A 21,590-nucleotide genomic window follows, 5' to 3' on the forward strand; every position below is an offset into this window, starting at 1 on the left:
CAGAATCATCCCTTATATGTTTGTATGTATGAAGAGCCTACAATCTGGTTAGAAAACCAAACCTAAAGCTTACCTCTTAAAGTTACCAGAAGTGGCTTTTTGCCAGATGAGTGCTGTTTGGTAGAGGCTTAGAAAGAGAGAGAGAGGGACTAGATACCAGAGGTACAACCCTGCAAGAGAAGCAAAAGTGAAAATACATTGAGTTCTACAGTAGACTGATGGAATTTAAAACTAAAAAAAAGAAAATCTGGAGATGTTTCCTTGCTTTGCCCCATTTTGGCTTGGTCTTCAAGTCACAACTCTACTGGCTTTTTGTAATGGCATTATAACGCAATGGAAGGACTTTGGGATCGAGTCCTGCAGTGGGTTAGGTACAGGGTCGGACTGGGGCATGAAGGGCCCACCGGGGCTCCCGCCCCAGGGGCCCTGCAGGTGCCCATGCCCCCCCGGAGGGGCCCCCCACCCGACGTCCTACCCCGAGCATGTAAATTTAACTCGTCAGGGCAGGAGCGGTTGGGTATGGGGAGCACCGGCAAGGGTCGAGTCTAGGCCACCAGTCTGACCCTGGTTAGGTACCAGTGGAATACCCACAAAACGGTTAGTACTTGGCCAAAATTATACAAATTATATAATACTTTATGTCCCAACCATGTGGGTGGGCCACTGGTACCTTTTAATTGCAGTGGTGCGGGCTACAAGGAGCAAACATTCTGGGAGATAATAACAAAACTTCAAACTGAACCAGAAATCCTGCAGCGGTTGGGTAACGTGGGTACCAGCAAAATACCCACAAAGAGTCCAGTACTCGGCCAGAATATACTTTATGTCCCAGGTACCCTTTAGCTGCAGTGGGGTGGGCTATAGGTGGCCATTGTTTATAGAAGCTTAGCGACATTAATGTGCATTCAGTTTCAATTGTTTCCATTAGATAAATCCATAAGGAAAATAAATCATGAAAAAAAAGTATCCTTTTATAGTTGGCCCTTTTATCTGCTCAAAGATCCTTACAGCAACCTGCTTGCTAAAGATATATATTTCTTCTCAAAACTTCAGTTTCCCGGCAGAACCCGTAACCAGAATACTTCTGTCGGAACGCAGTGCGCAGCTTTGAGTTTTTACTAAATCGTGTGATGTTTGCGCACACGTCATTCCAGTACTTAAACGCCGGCGTTTCCATTGCAGAGATCTAAAAGCATCAAATGAAATGACTATATAGGTTGTCATAAGCATGCTGTTTCAATCTTGGTATAAATAAAATATAAACATATTCTATAACATAGTGAAATCCCATCCTTACTGCACTGGGACTGGAGAATTTGACTTGGCTCTGTACCCAGTGTTGCGGGTCTTTCTGAGGGAGGTTTTTTGATTGTTATCCAGGAGGTATGTATCCCATTTCCTAGTGACCTTGGAGTTACACCTCTTTCCACAAACAGATTCTCAGCTCCCAACGACTCAAGAACTATTTGTGGAACGCACATAGAGAAGGATGGGCTCAGTTGGTTGGTTTTGCTGGTGCTCCTATTTTTACAAGCAACAGCCATTCCAGCCTGATTATAAATACCATTGTTTTTCTAAGAAAGACAAACAAAGAACAGACCAACAATCATGTTCTAATTATCTTCCGAAGAAACAATCTATGAGATGCAACAGCTGTTCTTCTGTGTCATGGCCAGAGACCTCCATTTGATCTTACATACATTCCGGGGTTATTACATACTGCTAATACAAGAGAACCACACAACACATCCACTGACAACAGCTAATTTAGTCTTCAAGGTTATTGGAACATAGCACTTCTATTTAACATTATGCACCTTGTAGTAGGTAGGTCCTAGGTTCTCCAAGCAGTTCTGTGTGTTCTCCACAGGGTTCCCTTCTTTATTCCAATGGTTCATGTCATAACTGCAAGTTTGATATCATAGAAGCAGCTAGCTAGCTAGAATCCTGAAGATGATTTGAACTCCTGAAGAGTGCATGGAATGTCTTTTAAATATTTAGTGACTAGTGCCAAATCCTTTCTATAGGCACACTGGCAAAGGCAACTGGATTCTATCCAGTTTTGTTACACACAGAGAAAGTCAAAGTCCAGGCAGGCAGTACACAAAGCAGGATCTGGATCTGGGCAATAGTCTGATACCAGGAGGTAATTATTACATTGAGTGCTCACAGGAACAGGACTTACCAACAGAACTCTATAATCTAAAGAACATGTCCATTAGTATCAGTTTTCCAATTAACTTAGATGCTATTTGCAGGGTGCTAGAGTCCTGGCATCATCCCCCGGTGTTTGTTGTGGTGCCAGTGGTCCATTTGCGGGGTGCTAGAATCCTAAAGTTATTCCCTGGTGTCTGTTGTGGTGCCAGTGGTCCATTTGCGGGGTGCTAGAGTCCTAAAGTTATTCCCTGGTGTCTGTTGTGGTGCCAGTGGTCTATTTGCGGGGTTCTAGAGTCCTGGCATCCTCCCCCGGTGTTTGTTGTGGTGCCAGTGGTCCATATGCGGGGTGCTAGAGTCCTAAAGTTATTCCCTGGTGTCTGTTGTGGTGCCAGTGGTCTATTTGCGGGGTGCTAGAGTCCTGGCATCCTCCCCCGGTGTTTGTTGTGGTGCCAGTGGTCCATATGCGGGGTGCTAGAGTCCTAAAGTTATTCCCTGGTGTCTGTTGTGGTGCCAGTGGTCCAGCAAGAAAACATTAATGACACAACAGCAGTGCATTGCAATAGCGTGAGAGGAATGGAGCACCAGAATGCAATGGCTGAAGGCTTGCAATCCAGACATTTTTTAATTTCCAGCATTCCAGCTTGATTGTGCTCCCTGCGACCTGGTGCAAAACTCTGAACTTGATACCAGAGACACAAAGATTGGTGCTGGATTGTGAATGGTATACATCATGTAGGAAAAACGTGGGCACAAAAGGGTGCCTATGGGCTTGACAGCTTAAGAGAGCTCTGCACTTGACACCTACTGGCCACAGGAACAGGGGTAGACCCCACATATTGTGCTTTAATGCCCATTAGCACACCTAACACTGCATAGTAAAACCCCCCATAGTGTCATTATAACAACACTAGGAGACACCACCAGGAGAACTCAGTATGATGTTTTTGCTATGTTTTCAAGTGAAAATCACCTAATTATGGATATTCTTATTTCATCAATAGGAAGTGACCAATAGCAATTTGACCCTCAGCACTCTGATTAGATCTACAGGTTACAGGCCTCCAAGAAGGAATGTGAGCCGTAGCCCAAAACACTATTGCACAGTGTGGGTAACGTGTGTCACATTCAGCAGCCGGGGTGAGGTACAATGATTGACAGGGGACATGTGAAACACTTTTTAGCCTTTCTGATGTTAAATATATGCCATGTTACTCTGCTACTCTGAACTTGATGTGTCGCTTTGGTGTATAAAGCCCTTGGAGAGTGTAAGGTTCCCCGTGCCAACGTGCCTACCTAATGTTTGCAGTAGTTGGGGTGAATATTTATTCCCACAGATATTTGAAAGATGACCTAATTGCACAGTTTATCTAGAATATGTCAGAACCTAGAGAAGGAGGCATATTTCACACAAGGAGAAGATACAAACTGCTGCCAGACCTAAATCTAGTGGAATGAAGGGAGGGCTGGGCGGGGTGGGGGGGGCAGCAGGGGGAGAGGGGAGATAAGAATGAAAGATGGCAGCGCATATCCAGTGAGCAAGAACACGAATGTCTGAACTCTCACTGATATCATGTGCGAATATTGCAGTCTTAATGAGTCGGTGTTCCAATAATTACTTGTGACTGCTGAAGAAATGCATTGTGTCAGTCACATTCCCCTGTCCGTGCTACAACGCCTATTAGAGGTATTCTGCGCACAAATAAAGCAATACAGACCTGGCACCATTTTCATTCTTCTAAAAATCACATTTCATGTATTATACAAATGTAATTTACATTGTGTAGCCTTCTATGCACAGGGGATAGTATTCCTTAGCATTCTACAACACTGCGCATACATGAAACATACAGATGCTTGTTACAGTCTGATATTCAGGCACCCGTGTGAGATATACATGCATACAATAAATACCCAGAGAAAAACAAATTGAGAATTAATTCTATTGAAACACATATAATTATGTATAGAAATTCATTGTCTACAAAACTTTAATAATTATATCATAAGGTCTCTTTAAAAATGTAGATACATTAAAAGGAAACTATACCACTAAAAACGGCAGGTCTCTCTGAAAATATATCACATAAAACAATCCATATTCAAGCAGTGTTTCATATAAATAAATACATTTAATAGTAAGTGCAATTGAATAATTCCATATTGAAACACGGCCATTTTAAGAACTAAAGTCCACCCCTCTGGTTCATATGAGTCACTGTGCTCTCACACAAACTGGGGACACACATTTATTCTGTTATGTCTGCAGCCTTTAGTACAGGTATAGGGCCTATTATCCAGAATGCTTGGGACCTGGGGCTTTCCGGATAAGGGATCTTTCTGTAATTTGGATCTCCATACCTTAAGCCTACTAAAAAAAAATGTAAACATCATTTAAACACAATAAGCTTGTTTATCCCCCAATAAGGATTCATTATATCTTAGTTGGGATCAAGTACAGGTACTGTTTTATTATTACAGAGAAAATGGAATCATTTAACCATGAAATAAACCCAATAGGATTGTTCTGCCCCCAATAAGGGGTAATTATATCTTAGTTGGGATCAAGTACAGGTACTGTTTTATTATTACAGAGAAAAGGGAATCATTTAACCATTAAATAAACCCAATAGGACTGTTCTGCCCCCAATAAGGGGTAATTATATCTTAGTTGGGATCAAGTACAGGTACTGTTTTATTATTACAGAGAAAAGGGAATCATTTAACCATGAAATAAACCCAATAGGGCTGTTCTGCCCCCAATAAGGGGTAATTATATCTTAGTTGGGATCAAGTACAGGTACTGTTTTATTATTACAGAGAAAAGGGAATCATTTAACCATTAAATAAACCCAATAGGGCTGTTCTGCCCCCAATAAGGGGTAATTATATCTTAGTTGGGATCAAGTAAAAGGTTCTGTTTTATTATTACAGAGAAAAAGAAAATAATTTTTTAAAATTAGAATTATTTGCTTATAATGGAGTCTTTGGGAGATGGCCTTCCCGTAATTTGGAACTTTCTGGATAATAGGTTTCTGGATAAGGGATCCCATACCTGTACAACGTACAGCTGCTTCATGTGCTATGTTACCTCAGAAGTATGCCATTTTCTCCCACACTACTTCTTGTTACGGTAAAAACCTGCATTATTTCCTGTCAGCTGATCTCTGAGGGAGCACACAGCCCATCACAAAATGGTGGCTCAAGTGAAAATATGTAAAAGGGCAATGTTTATTGATATATAAACCAATTTTGATTGGTCGCTAATTAAGATATAAATCACGTTTCAGAACAACCAATTGCCATTGTAACTGTTTGTAGATTGTAAGCTCTTTTGGGCAGGGATCTCTTCACCTCTTGTATCGGTTATTGATTGCTTTATATGTTACTCTGTATGTCCAATGTATGTAACCCACTTATTGTACAGCGCTGCGGAATATGTTGGCGCTTTATAAATGTTAATAATAATAATAACTGGCCTTCAGTGATCTAGTTTGCTGCCACAGGGATTTTGGCTGTGTGAGTGCAACTTCTTTATAAAGTATATTTTCCCTTGATAAGATAAAATACAGCAAATAGAAACCCCATATCTTTCCGACATTGAGTTAATTTTGGAAACACCCCCCCCCCCCCCCTCGCCCATACAATACTTGGCTTGACTTCCTGGCAGCCAGAAGGAATAGTTTTCCCCATAATGTAACATGCTCATTTCACATGTGCTGCTCTTTATGCAGCCATTAACCTGTTACTTTTTTTGTTGTTGTTGTACAGACTTGGCGCAATTTCAGCAGTGACATAAAGCGGTATATGCTGACAATACATATCCATGCAGAAGATTCCACTAATAAGAGATCTTTGTCTGACAAGTAAATGGCTGCACTGTGCGCAGTAAGGTAATCTACTGACATAGCTGCACAGCGGAGACAATCGTTATCTCAGAATGAAATGAGAGAAGCAGCAATATGTTCTGGAGGGTAATTAGTCGCTGGGCCGGCGCCAGCATATTTTGCAATGGCACAACACGTAAAGTACAAGTCAGTGAATAAAAAAAAAACCCCCAAGAGACAAGTGGATCATTGTGTAATACTGGAAATATGCTCATTAATTGTAGTAATTTGTTATGCTGCATATTATTCCACATATTTCCAGCAGCAGAAAAAGTGAAGAGTCAATGGCAGAACAGCCAGTTAAATTGTTTGGTGCTTTTTTGGGTCTTGCTACAGAAAATAAGTCATGTTATGGGGGCTACATATATTCAGGTATATTCAGGTACTTCCTAGAAAGAATTCAGGCACCCACATATTTACCAGTACTCTCATCCAGGGGGTGACTAGCCTGCCAAAGTCCATACATGAACACAAGTTCATACTTATTACATTAAGCCCTGTCTATTTCTGGTTGCTGTGGGAGTAGGCCCTAGATGTTCGGTTCCTAAGGGCCAGTTCAACACTGTCATCATTCCAAATCAAAGCATATTAAATTAATTTTGGACGTATGTATTACATACTGTAATTGGATTAGTGTCTGATACACGCAACCCCCAAATAATCAGGTGGGTTAGATTTTCCTGCTGGATTGATGACCCCAACCTTTCTTGCAGCAGGGACCGGTGTCAAGCACGAAAAATTTTCCACAGACCGGGGGGGAGGGGGGGCTGCGCGCGTTCACTCGCACCTTTATATGCGCGACGCGTTCTTATGCTGCATTTTTAGCCGTGCTGCGCTTTCCTCCACCGGCGCATTCATTTAATTTGTGGTGAATATGCTGTGTACGTGAAGCGCCGCCCGAAGAAAGGCGCATATAAAAGCATTGCGCTTATAAAGACGTGATGCTTTTCTATGCGCCTTTCTTCGGGCGGCGATTCGCGTACACAGCACATTCACAGGGGAGGCCCACTGGAATGCAGTCTGTGGACCAGCGGTTGGGGACCCCTGGGTTAATTGACGCAGTCCTTATTCCAACGGCTCCTATTCCTGTCAGGCCAAATGATCGGATTATTATAGTTCCCACCTTGGGTGGGCAGATCTTATAGTGTATGGCCACCTTTACTCAGGTACTTCAACCTATCAGAATATTGTACTACCCCGTGCTGTTTATAGTGCATCCATGGAACACCCGAGTCTGGCACCACAAGATAAAAATGACTCCAGCATGATGTAGAAGGATGAATATTAAGGAAAAAGTGTGCAGGGTTGTGTTGGAGGAGACTGGCATGATTTTTATTTAACACTGGGAATTGCCAGAATCACATTAAGATTGCAGGTATGGGACATGGGGTTTTCTGGATAAGGGGTCTTTCTGTAATTTGGATCTCTATACCTAAAGTCTACCAAAAACCTTTTAAACATGAATTAAACCCAATAGGAGTATTTTGACTCCAATAAGGATTAATTATATCTTAGCTGGGACAAGTACAAGCTACTGTTATTATTACAGAAAAAAAGCAAACCAGTTTTAAAAATGTGAATTATTTAATAAAAATCTAGTCTATGGTAGATGGACTTCCCATGGGGTTCCAACCAACATGAGCAAAAACTAAAGCTGGCCATACACGCACTGATACTATCGTACGAAACCTCGTTTCGTACGATATTCGGTGCGTGTATGGCATGTCGGTGAGTCGACCGATGTCGCAGGAAGCTGCTGATATCGGACGACTCGCCGATCGGCCAGGTTAGAAAATTTTGATCGGGCGCCATAGAAGGCGCCTGACCAAAATCTGCCGTCAGGGCTGAATCGGCAGAAGGAGGTAGAAATCCTATTGTTTCTACCTCCTTATCTGCTGTTTCAGCCCTGACTGTGTGTGGTGGATCTGACGATGTTTCGTGCGACCGATGGTCGCACGAAACATCGTTAGATCGCCACGTGTATGGCCAGCTTAACCCTGATGACTATGGCATCTGGTCCTGTTGGTAGAGAGGGCAGTAGTGATCAGTCAATACAAGCACTACAATGGAATATACAAAACTGTGAGGAGACCAGTTTGCTTAGTATTTGTACATAGGGTGCAATTAAATCAATTAACCGTTACCAGGCAGTGGAATGCATAAAGGTACACTGCCCAGGAAATGCTTAAAAATGTTTAAAAGCCAATGGGAAGGTAATCTAAACGGAATGCTATGTAACATGACTCTTTACCTCTTTAAGTAATATTTAGAATTTGTGCAGTTCCTTTACTCCCTACCCCCCAAACCATTATATTAATGTGATTGGTGCAGAGTTCTGCACTTGTCCATCTGAAGGTGCCCAGGTCTCTATGCATGCCATTTAATTAAAATTGCTTGAGCATCCATGTGTTATCTCGGGGCGGGAAACCTAATCTGTATGGAAAATTATGTAGCTCTCAAGCCTGACAGAAGGATGCAATTCATTGTACCTGCAGGTCAAATATTCCTCTGCGTGAGTGACAGGATCTTCCCGGGACCTTTTCATTAGCAAGCTGAATCATGCGCCCAGTGCTTCTCTATTACCTATGTAGGGAGCAGCTAAATACTGTGTCAGACATAGAGGCTTCAGTCTGTATATGCAGAGCCAGACACGCTGTTGGGAGATATTTAATTGGCTCCCAGCTGAACTGAGAGCTCTTCAAATGCTTTTATTCCCCTCTCCTGCTTGTATTTTATTTAATATATCCTATTAATGCCCTCTGGTATCGAACTGTACATTGGATTTGCATGCAATGTCTCACCGCACACAAAAATGGTTTCTATCATATAGTCAATAAAATGAATAAAGCAATATAAATATAGCAATGATTTAAACTGTGGGGTTGGTTTTATGTAAAGCAGAGGAGGCATTTGCCATAGGCTTCCAGCCACACTAAGGGGCACATTTACTAACCCACGAACGGGCCGAATGCGTCCGATTGCGTTTTTTTCGTAATGATCGGTATTTTGCGATTTTTTCAGAAAATTGTCGCGACTTTTTCGTTCCCATTCCAATTTCGCGAAAAAACGCGAGTTTTTCGTAGCCATTCGGAAAGTTGTACAAAATCTGGCGATTTTTTTGTAGCGTTAAAACTTGCGCGAAACATCGCGCCTTTTAAGTTTTAACGCTACGGAAAAGGCGCGACTTTTCGCGCAAGTTTTAACACTACGAAAAAATCGCCAGATTTTGCGCAACTTTCGGAATGGCTACGAAAAACTCACGTTTTTTCGCGCAAATCGTATTGGTAACGGAAAAGTCGCGATAATTTCCGAAAAGTCATAAAGTCGCCGAAAAAATTGCAAAAAATACGAAAAAGTCGCAAAATGTTCGTTTTCCAATCGGAATTTTTCCAATTCGGTTGGAATTCGTGTCTTAGTAAATCAGCCCCTAGGAATGCATTGTTACACTCACCCCCTTTATAACCAGGCACATAGTATATTAAAATATAATTATCTATTAAATTAGACTACATGGGTTTCTGTACAATCAATCAGAAGCAGAAGGCACAGTATCAGTTGCTAATTAGCTGATCAGAAGTATTTATTTCCTGAAGATCATTAAGTTCTATCATATGCTAAGGTGGCCATGCATGGGCAATGACAGCTGCCAGCTCTGCCCCTACATAGATAGCAGTCTATTGGCCAATGAATTGGGCTCTTCCAAAAATCTGTCTGGCTAATATCTGGCCAGATATCTATATATATCTATATATATATATATTAGCATTGGTACATTGATGTGGTCCTCTCCTGACAGATCTTCATTATGATCTGGTGGTCGGTCCTGATGCCAAACAACTGGATCATCTGGATTTGTCCGGTGTGTTGGTTGCCAAACTGGGACCTCACCAAACAAGCTGATATTAGAGTGTTTTGTCCTTGCTACATATTATGCCTTATGTACACACTGACATAGAGCTCTCCCTAGCAGGCACATAGGCATCTCGGGGCTTAAATATAATAAATAAACTGGTGTCTGATGGCATCAGGGCATTCACTGAATTCTGCTTGGAGCTGATTTTTTTTTTTCCACCCTCGTGAGATAGAATTGGAATTTTCAGGTGGCACGAATGACTCAGCTTTCAAAAATAGAAAATGTTAAATTTAAGGAAAGAAAAAACTTTGAAACCCTCATCTAAATTGCATTCGCGGTGTAAAAGTCTGGGAAACAGTTTCCCAGGGTGTCATTCTCACAAGGAAATGTCTGAGCAACTGACAGTACCAATTATCCAGCTGAAATGTGAAGAATATTCATTATATTTTATACTCTCTCTACAGTATATTTAATGTATTAAGTACTAAACACCGTGCTTAAAGTGGCATGTCATCCTATGGCAAAGACCTTACAGTGCACCTAAAACCCACCACCATTTCTTTTATTTCAAAACTCCATAAACATAATATTGTGACAGGAACCTAGTCAAAGGTACAGAAGTCTCCATCTGTTTTAAAGTCTACTTTAACCCTATAGAGTTTAGAAGTAGCTATTAAGGCCTTCAGTTACTTAGTAACAACATAGTAACATAGTAAGTTGGGTTGAAAAAAGACATACGTCCATCAAGTTCAACCATAATGCCTATATATAACCTGCCTAACTACTAGCTGATCCAGAGGAAGGCAAAAACACCCCATCTGAAGCCTCTCTAATTTGCCACAGAGGGGAAAAAATTCCTTCCTGACTCCAAGATGGCAATCGGACCAGTCCCTGGTTCAACTAGTACTAAGAGCTATCTCCCATAACCCTGTATTCCCTCACTTGCTAAGAATCCATCCAGCCCCTTCTTAAAGTTATATAATGTATCAGCCAGTACGACTGATTCGGGGAGGGAATTCCAGAACCTCACAGCTCTCACTGTAAAAAATCCTTTCCGAATGTTTAAATGGAACCTCCCTTCTTCTAAACGGAGTGGGTGCCCTCGTGTCCGTTGGAAGGACCTACTGGTAAATAAAACATTAGAGAGGTTATTATATGATCCCCTTATATATTTATACATAGTTATCATGTCACCTCTTAAGCGCCTCTTCTCCAGTGTAAACAGACCCAACTTGGCCAGTCTTTCTTCATAACTGAGACTTTCCATACCCTTTACCAGCTTAGTTGCCCTTCTCTGGACCCTCTCTAACTCAGTAATGTCCCGTTTGAGCACTGGAGACCAAAACTGAACAGCATATTCTAGATGGGGCCTTACCAGCGCTCTGTAAAGGGGAAGAATAACCCCCTCCTCCCGTGAATCTATACCCCTTTTAATACAGCTCAAAACCTTGTTTGCCCTTGCAGCTGCTGCCTGGCATTGCTTGCTACAGCCAAGTTTATTATCTACAAGGACTCCAAGGTCCTTCTCCATTATGGATTTGCCTAGTGCAGTCCCATTAAGGGTATACGGGACTTGCATGTTTTTACATCCCAGGTGCATGACCTTACATTTATCCACATTAAATCTCATCTGCCACTTAGCTGCCCAGATTGCCAGTTGGTCAAGATCCTGCTGCAGGGATGTCACATCCTGGATAGAATTGACTGGTCTGCAGAGTTTTGTGTCATCTGCAAACACTGATACATTACTCATAATACCCTCCCCTAAGTCATTTATGAACAAATTAAACAAAAGTGGACCCAGTACAGAACCCTGAGGGACCCCACTGAGGACCTTATTCCAAGTAGAGAATGTGCCATTAACAACCACCCTCTGTACCCGATCCTGTAGCCAGTTTTCTATCCATGTGCAAACGACTTCACTAAGACCAATAGACCTTAGCTTAGAAAGCAGTCTCAGTACTCAAGATTTTCCTTTATTTAAATAACCTGAGACCCCCTACCCGCCCCCATTCATAGTCCTAACAACTCCTAATAAACAGACATATATGGTACTTCTTTAGTTTGGGCTCTCACGTGCTCAGTAAGGGGATGAGAAGTTCTTGTATGGGTGAGAATGCCGCCGCGCTCTTCTACCGTCATAGAGCCAAACCAAGTAATCTCATACAAGGGGGCTACTGCATCAGAGCCAAACCAAGTAATTTCATACAAGGGGGCTACTGCATCTCCTGCCCTGAGCAGTGACGTGATGGCTGAAATGCCTTTGTATCCTCATTGATAGGGTATTGGCTGAGAAACATAATACAAGAGTTATTCCAGGGCAGCCTTGGTCATTATGCCCCCCCCTTACCCCAATGGAGGTGTGGAGCTTTTCACGCTGCACAACACATTCTTTTGCTGTGGTTAGAGCCCAATTTGCTATTTAAAACAGGCCTTTTAAAAGTTGCATGTACTCTGCAGGTAGACGTTCCATTTGAGAGTTCTATTTGGGGTGAGGTTCTTACATTGCCTTCTGGTAGGAAATGCAGGCACAAATCAGGAATAAACTTAACTTAGCCATTCAGGGAAATGCCAGAAAACTTCATACCCACACCCATGGCTTTAGCTGGAAGGGAAGATAACAAAGTCGCTAGCACTTTCTCCTGTGATCTATCTTCATAGACTGATGAAGATAAGAGGACACTACCATTTGGGTGTACATGGGGGGAGTTTATACACACCATTCTATGCCATGTTCACATCAGAAATTCTTTGTTGCCTTAATTTGTCCCATTGGCTATAATGGGTTACCCAAGGTCTAGAGAGGTATAAAATAATATTAGCTGGACCCTCTCTACCTCCTGTATCTGTCAGCTTCTACATGGAATCTTCATGTTTTATGTATGTATGTATGTGTATATGTATGTATATCTTTATGATATGTATGTATATAAATATATACTTATAAAGCGCTATGTACAGTAGAATATATTAATACAAACAAGGGGTTATTAAGATAATAATAGATAAATACAAAGTATAACAATAAATACAAGATAAATACAGTTGCAACAAGATAAGAGTCAAAGACACAAGAGGATGGAGGTCCCTGCCCCGTAGAGATTACAATCTATATGATCTATATATTAATCTATATAGAAAAAGGCTGAGGCACACACTTATAGGGATTACAACCTGGGTGCAAATCAGAAAAACAATGTAAATATGTATAAAATGCTGATGCAAACCAGGAAAATTTCATCAAAAAAAGATACTTATTTTATTTAGATCGATGTTTCGGTCCTCAACTGGGACCTTTATCAAGATAAATATATATACATATAAATAAGATCTATATATTATGTATACACCTTCTATTCTACAGTGTTGTGCATTAGGCTGGTTCATGTTAAATAAATGCGCATCTTTGAAAACACGCCAATTAGCTCCTTATAATACATGAGATCTGCAATTGCGATGCATGCTGCCAAGTCAGGTTTCAGGACAACCACTAGCCTTTATAAATACAACATTTATATTACACTTATTTGTACATTTTCCATTTTGGAATGTATCGTGGAGAGAGGAAAGTCAAATAATTAAAAAAACACAAGGAAGGTATCTGTACATCCCTTTTCATTATGTACTTTCCCTTTAAGCAGCAGACGGAGAGGACAGCCTGACTTGGGCTGGATTTATTTATCCAAGGGATAGAGTGGCTAAGTGATTTTTTTTTTTCATTTTATCTGTTCATTCTTCCCATCTGTAACAAGTAATCACTCTTTCCCTTTCCTTCCCACTGCAAACACAGTGTCTGCCTTGTCTCGCAGCCTTATCTGTGTGTCTGGTTGTGCTGTCCTGCATCCTTATCCAACCCCTGCACTCTCACACGCTCTCATCCTGCTGCCCAGGCTTTGCTCTATGAAAGTTTTCTCTTTACATTTCCTTCTGTCCTATTTGCCCATCCCATGGGTGCCATATGCTCTTGACATTATGATTGAGCAATGTTACCTGAGGACAGGCCTGGAACAAACTCTGAAATGAAATAGAAATGGCGCAATTAAATAAAATGCTGGTTTTAAGGGGTGAAAGAAATCCATGGCTGGAGGAGGTTTCCCTTGCAGTGTCCTGTTGCACACACCGTACATCTGTGCCTGTGAGTCACTTTGCTCGTTGCACACCAGGCAATCCTTGCGAGCATTACAAATATATCCGCTGAGAACTGCCTTATTGTTCCAGACTGAGCAATATGTGTCATTTCAGTACGGCGCTGACTGCAACGAGTAGACTAAAATAATAAGTTTGACTTGTCGGACGCCCACACCCTGTTTCAGCTTTATGTTATAGAAGGCCTCGGGGTATTGCCTGAGAAACCCATTACAGGAGTGATTCAATAATAATCTATTCAACTGCGTGATTTCTGAAGCTAACTAAACTCCTTGCATCCGTGTGTTTTATAGCCATGGAGCTTCGACTCTGATCACAAGTTAAATTAAAGATTTTTTTGAAGCTAATAAAATATTTTTAAAAAAGTAAAGCTGGCCATACACGCACAGATAATATCATACGAAACCTCATTTTGTACGATATTCGGTGCGTGTATGGCAAGTCGGCGAGTCAACCGATATCGCAGGAGGCTGCTGATATCGGACGACTTGCCGATCGGGTGGGTTAAAAGATTTTGATCGGGCGCTATAGAAGGCGTCTGAGCAAAATCTGCCTTCAGGGCTGAAGGAGGTAGAAATCCTATTGTTTCTACCTCCTTATCTGCCGTTTCAGCCCTGAATGGTTAGTGTGTGGCCACCTTAAGCAGGTATGGTCAATAGTGATGAGCGAATCTATCCCAGAAAATTTGCGAATTTTGCAAAAGATTCACGAAAATGTTGCACGTCCAAAAAAATTGTCGCCTGCGGCTATTCTTTTGTTGTGCGGCTATTCTTTTGACACCCGCGACTATTCTTTTTTGACGCACGACTAATCTTTTGCTGCGGGCGACAATTTTTGGACGCGCAGCGAATTTTTTCATCCATTTTGTCTAATGGTCAACCACCAGCCCCCACTTAGGGGGTCTTTAAACTATAAAGGTAAAGGAAACTATATCCCCCCTTCTGTTTGCTCCCTCCTCGGAGATTATCTGATAGGGATTAGTGTGGGAGTAAAGACAGAACTCTGTCCATTAATTGGCTGATGGGGCCTAGCATGTATGTGTGCCTTGGCTTGTTTGTGTGCACTGTGAATCCTATGATCCCAGGGGGCGCCCCTTATTTCTTAAAATGGCAAATTTCTATGTAGGATTACCCAATGGCACATACTATTAAAAAAGGATATTTTTATGAAAATGGTTTATTTAGATGAAGCAGGGTTTTACATATGAGCTGGTTTATGGGATATCTTTTTTTATAGAGACCTACATTGTTTGGGGGTTTAGTTTTCCTTTAAAGAACAATGACAATGTTCAACGCTGTCCACTCTGAATAAATGAACCGGGCATACCTGTCCATGGCTATATCTGAAATTTAAAGAAAACAGCTGAGTATATAGACTGGCAGTTGTCATGTCAGTAGTTTTCAGATTTTCAGGTGTACTTTCTGTAGGAGAGCAAATAGGCATTATGCTTAATTGTCACGGTAACTGGCCTTCAGACTGAGCCTCTCCTGCCTCTGATTCTCCCCCCCCCCCACACCCAGATGGGCTGCCCTATAGTATGAGAACTCTTGTATTGTAGTGTAGGAGAAGCTCCCAATCAGTATCAACACATAGTCAACTGCCCTTCTTATTGGCAAGGTGGCTCCCGTTCTTCAATGTGTTTTGCTTGTCCCTATTTTCCCTAAGGATATTGCAGCAATCAAAAGCCTTGGTGCAAAATGGTCCATCAAGGATTTCTATAACCTTATCTCTACTATCTTTGATTCTAACAAGATCTCAAGATGTTTGTACATGGAACTTTCAGCATAGGCTGAGTGTTCTGCTGATAAAGGACCCATTTTATTTCATTCTGGCCCCAGAGAACACAAAATCCTCATTTTTAAACATGGGGAGAATCTTTGGATTGAGGCAAGTTTATGGTTATTTCTATATATACAATAAAAACTTCTGCAGAATGTATATTTTGTTCTTCGCATGTTCCCATCCCTTTCCAATTAAACGTCCCCCTCTTGCCTTCTATCAACATCATCCAGGGAAGAGATAAAACATACAGTGTTATTTTGGCCAAGATGTCACTCATTGTAAGCCATTTTGTACATTTACTGATATTTGATAACAGCTGGACGTTTTCCCATCCATTTTGGTTACTAAGTGTGTTTGCCTGGTGACTGCCTGCCTCAGGAATCTCATACAATGCAATATCTCTGCCTTCCTTTCCATCCTCCCTGAATAGCACTTCCCAGCTCCCTGGCTCAGTGACAGGCGTGGAACATACTTTCAGAACATGTTTCTTTTGAACACAACAAAAAAATCCCAATTAAGGCAAGTTGCTCACAGGTTCCAAGGTCTCTTTAACAAGTCTTTTTCAGTCGGTCCCTGTATAAAGTAAGTTTCATGGCTCTCACAAAGGGTCCCTTAGAACCTCTGCACAAACTGCTCCTCTATATCCAACTCCTGATGTACAGGAACTGTCTGTTCAGCTGCGAAAGTATTCTGTATTTACGCGTCTTTAAGTTTACATGTCTATAAATAGCTGTTTTATATTTTATTCAAATAAAAAAATTTTACTTTAAATTGAACCCATCAACATTGGAATGATTGAGTGCCTGCTCATCTTTGTGTACACAATGTAATCTGCTCCTTTTGGTTTGGGGGCTAGCAGCCAAACCCAATGATTTAACTGGTGAGTCTATAGACATCTCTACATCTATGGGGTTATTCTCTTCTACTTAACCTGCCTGTATGTTTTTGGAGTTTGTAGGGAAAGCAGAGTACCCAGAGGGAGCCTACTTAAACAGGGGGAGACCATACAGTACCGAGCCACAACCAAACTTAGGACCCCAAAAGATCTTCCCATTGAGCCACTGTGCTGCCCCTTCTGAGGGGGTGCAAGGATAAACAGCTGTCAAAAGTGCCCACCTTGTCTCTTGGCATGACCACCTCTGTCCATAACACCCAGGAACCTTTCTATTTGGGGGCAGGTTTTCCTTGTAGTGTAGTTACTTCGACAATAATCCTAGGACCATAAGGCTAATTAATAATATAAGCACAAAGTGGGATATTTCATGCTAAGCTGCCTGCAACGAAATGCTGTAAGAATATAAGAAATAATATCTGACTGGGGATGTGTTACTAACATCTCCATCGGTATATCATGTGTATCTTGTGGCGGACGCTACTGCTGTGCACACCCACTTTTGGAAAATTAAGGCAAACACTGCATTGTGGGTACAAAAAAATGGCTTTTTAAATGATCCCTCGTGTGGAATGTTTGGACAAGAAGAGGGTTTCTGGGGAAAAAAGACAAGAACACACCCCTTAATGCTCAAATAGGGAGCACTTCATCCTAAGGTCTGGAAGCCATTAGCTTGTGTCCAACATGGCTTCCTAAATTAGGAGGTAGGAAGGACCAGTTTCTAGACAGGTAGGAGACGGGAAGGGGGTACATCTATTTGCCTCCCCCCACCTTTCCCTTATGAATATTGCGCTGCCACACTGCATTCTGCACTTCCTTCCTTCTCCTAAGTGCCACCTTATATCTCCTTCCTTTCTCTTACAAAGCAATCATTTTGTTAGGGCAATGACACATGGGGCCAGTGTTCAAAAATCTCAACCTCTGGCTACAAACTTTCCAGCAAATGCCTTGCCATAGACTAACATTGGGATTGCCGCAAGTAAAACCTATTACTTGTGGCGATCCCAATGTTAAAGTGGCCATACACATAACAATTTCAATTTTCGTGACCACTGGTCACACGAAAGATCGTTCCCACTCTCCAGTGACGTGTAGGGCTGAATTGTCAGATATGGAGGTAGAAACAATAGAAATGTTACCTCCTTCTGCCAATTCTGCCCATGTAGATTTTGCTTGGGCGCCTTGAATGGCGCCCGATCAAAATTGTCTAACCCGCCCGATCGAAAAAGCTGACCGATATCTACAGCCTTTTGTGATATCGGTCGCTTTGTGGACCCGCCATACACGCACTGAATATCGTACGAAACGAGGTTTCGTACGATATTATCGGTGCGTGTATGCCCATCCTTTGTCTATAGCAAGGCAATTTCCTGGGAGATTTGTAGCCAGTGGTAGGGATTTTTTCCTGGCTACATATCTCTCCGTGTGTCATTGCCCTAACACTTCATGCCTGAAATTATTCCTGTGTTTATAACAGAGCATTCAGACCACAGTGGCCCTATCTGATATCTATTGTTTTTAAACTGTTTCCAGTATTTGCAGAATGACTAAGAAAGCTAAGAAGGGAAAGTAAGGAACCCCACAGCTGTTTTATGATAAATGGATACAATTAGTAATAAGTGCATTACGATGAAATTGAAAAGCTTTATAAAAAAGCAACATCTGAGATGATATTAACATGATGAACACAGAGATACCATCATACCAAGCATACCGTCTCCATCTCTGTAACCTCAAGCGGAGCCCTGCAGAGCACTACCCTAAGGTGATCCAGCCGCAGTCCTGGCTCATTGCAAGGGGATGATGGAAGGCTGGATTAAAGGCATGAGTGTGGGAAGAGCCAGAGATAGGGATAATGATCCTTAAGAGTAATGTACAGTATATTACACCACCAGTTATATTCGTGTTTTATGCATTGCACGTCATTCATTTTTATGTCAGGTGAAATAGTTGCACTTCACCCAATACAGCTGTTTTCTTTTATCGGAAACAGCCAGAATAGGGGAAGAAATATATGTCCATATCTCCAACAATAACGCCCTAGCAACAAACAGCAAGCCGTGCAATAGTGGCTCACACATAAGGACAGTAAGGGGAGATCTGTCTTCTGCACACAGACACATTCTGTTCAGCCTGAGCTTCTCTGCCCAGTATTCCTGTCTGGTCTGGGGCAGCCAGAATAAACACTCCCCTCCTGAGCTCATTTGGAAGCATGGGCTTCTCCTGCCTGAACTGGGAGCTCTTTCTCACTGACACAGAAATTTATGTGCGCCCAGGCCCGCTGGGTCAACACCAGCCTTTAGCAAACATGCCTAAAATTGCACAGGGCTCAGGATGCCAGGACTGCATCGCTACGTAATATGGCGCTTTATAAACAGGCATAGAAAAATCAAGATGAACATGTTTTATCCAATTACTGCATTTGAGCAATGCTCATATTTCATATTTGGAATAACTATGAATAGTAACTGTCGCTGTTTGAAGCAATGTACACAATTTAGTGAATACAATTAAATTAGTGTTCCTTTAATATTGGGCAGATGCGGCTAAATTAATCACAATCTCCTTGCCAGACAAGCAGATTTTTCCCTACTATTTATCCCCCACCTTGAGATGTAGGCCCTTGGGCAAGGACTGCACCAGCGAACCAATGTGCTCCTTGCCCCAAAGGCATGTTTAAACCAGCCCAATTGTCATCTGCCAATTCTGTTGGGTCACCTTATGATGTAAGCAATATATGTACTATATATATGGATAGAAATGTATGTATATATTTATGTAGCAGGACTTTGTGTTGATCATTTAACAAGGGCAGTGAAGTTACTGGTTATATAAATCTTTGTAAGGACCCCCAAATCGTGGAGAAAAATTATCTGTTTCATAAATAGAAACAGTGTGCATCAGTTGTTTAAACTACTGGTCCTTTAGTTCATGTAGTAGCCAGACTTGAAGGCATCTGTTCTGGGTTCAAGGCACCCAAGCAATTCCATGATGCAGAGATGTAAAAGTGTTCAAAAAGGTGCACCGGGGAGCAGCAATGGGGTATGTTCTGTTGGCAGAGCTGCACATCACGCTGCCTCTTTAGGAGCAAGATTCATGGGTTTGAGGTGAATTTTATTGCTACAGTATTTGAGCCATTAGAGGGGAGGCCTGCAATGCATCAATGTACACAAGCAATGTACACAAGTAGGAAACTTAAGAAGAACTTAAGATGGTGCAGTCATGGCAGGTAGGACATACACTGATGTCTGCAGCCTGAAGTTCCTCTGATTATAGAGCAAAGTACCCTTTGTATTCCGTCCCCTTGCAGATTAGAGGCACATTTATATGTAAGGATCCAGTACCTGCTATTCCCTTGTGGGTAAGGGCACTTCAGCCAATAAAGACCTTAGGTAGGTCATACTAACAGGACTTAAAGAACTTCTGCAATTCTCTAGGGTGATCATATGAAACCAAATGGAGATACCCAGCATGCTGGGAAATGCTTACAGAAGGGTATGTTATGCCATTCTTTAAAACACTTTAGAGTAAACCCCAGCTGGATAATGGGCTGAAAGCCATGGAACTAAAAATGTTTATGGACTATAGCTCCATCCTCCCAATTGTTAATCCAACCTTGAAATCCCTTGGTGGTACTGGTTCCATTCTCTCAGAGAAAACCCAGGATCAAGTTTACAGGAACGAATTAGCAAGTCATGTTTAACTCCATCATTTTTTTAAAAATCCAACCTTGCTCCCTACTTAGCCACCCTTTGCCTCTGTTGCTCAGACCCACACCATCTGTGGCTGTTACTGGCCAGACAAAACAAAAGGCTTGCTCAGTGCGTGGCTAGTATAATATAGCAAGGGATAGATCTGTCAACAGATTTCCACCACAGGGCAAAACGCATTCAAAAAAACCTGATGAGGCAATTGGAAGTGATTTTAAGTGTTTTGTCAAGAATTTAGTGTGTAAAAAATGCTGTGGGCAAAATAGCCCAAAACCTCTGCCGTGGGCCTAAACGTATGAAAGTTAGAAGGAATCTATACATTTTATATGTTTACTTCCCCAGTCAGTTCATAAAGCAGAACATATAGTAAAGGCAATGAGCAAGTTCATATTTAATGCCTAAAAGCTGGATGGAGTAGTTACTATGGAGAGTTTCCAGTAAGACACAGAATAAAGGAATCCATTGAGCATTATGTGCAGCAGCAAAGGAGCATCCAACCACTGCCTGCTCTGGGTCAGGGGCAGAGCAATTCAGGAAAACAAGCCCAGGAAAACAGAAAATCTTATTGGCAGTGCCAGCTGTGGGGCCCTTATATCTGTCAGACTTGGGGATCATAATATGAGGCCCCCCATTGCTTTTATTTGCAGGCTTAGAAAATCAGGTGGTCTTTCAAATTCAGTGACCCCAATACACTCGAAGAGCAGAGAAGGCAGTTGCTTGGGGCCGAACCTTGAATCCTTTGTAAAAGATTCAGTGCACGCGGTGAAAAATGTTCAACCTCCATGTTAATGTGACAAAAAGTCATGTGATTTTAAGCATTCGGTTTGAGCAGGAGCATGGATTTTGGCAAATCCTTCTGAAAAATCTTACCAAATCCTGAGCCAAATAAGGGCTACGATTGGCTATTAGGCAGCCTCTATGCACACTATCAGCTTACAGGGGGCTTTATTTGGTAGTAAATCTTGGTTTTATTCAACCAAAACTTGCCCCCAAGTCAGGAATTCAAAAATAACTCCCTGGTTCGGGGGCACTGAGAGCAACACCCAAGGGGTTGGGGAGCAACATGTTACCCCCGAGCCACTGGTTGGGGATCACTGCAGTAGATAATAAATCTTCTACATAAAAACATGTATTATTCGTCTCCTCCGATCCTCTCAGAGCCTCTG

This window comes from Xenopus tropicalis, chromosome 2 (assembly GCF_000004195.4).
Source record: "Xenopus tropicalis strain Nigerian chromosome 2, UCB_Xtro_10.0, whole genome shotgun sequence".
Taxonomy (NCBI): Eukaryota; Metazoa; Chordata; class Amphibia; order Anura; family Pipidae; genus Xenopus; species Xenopus tropicalis.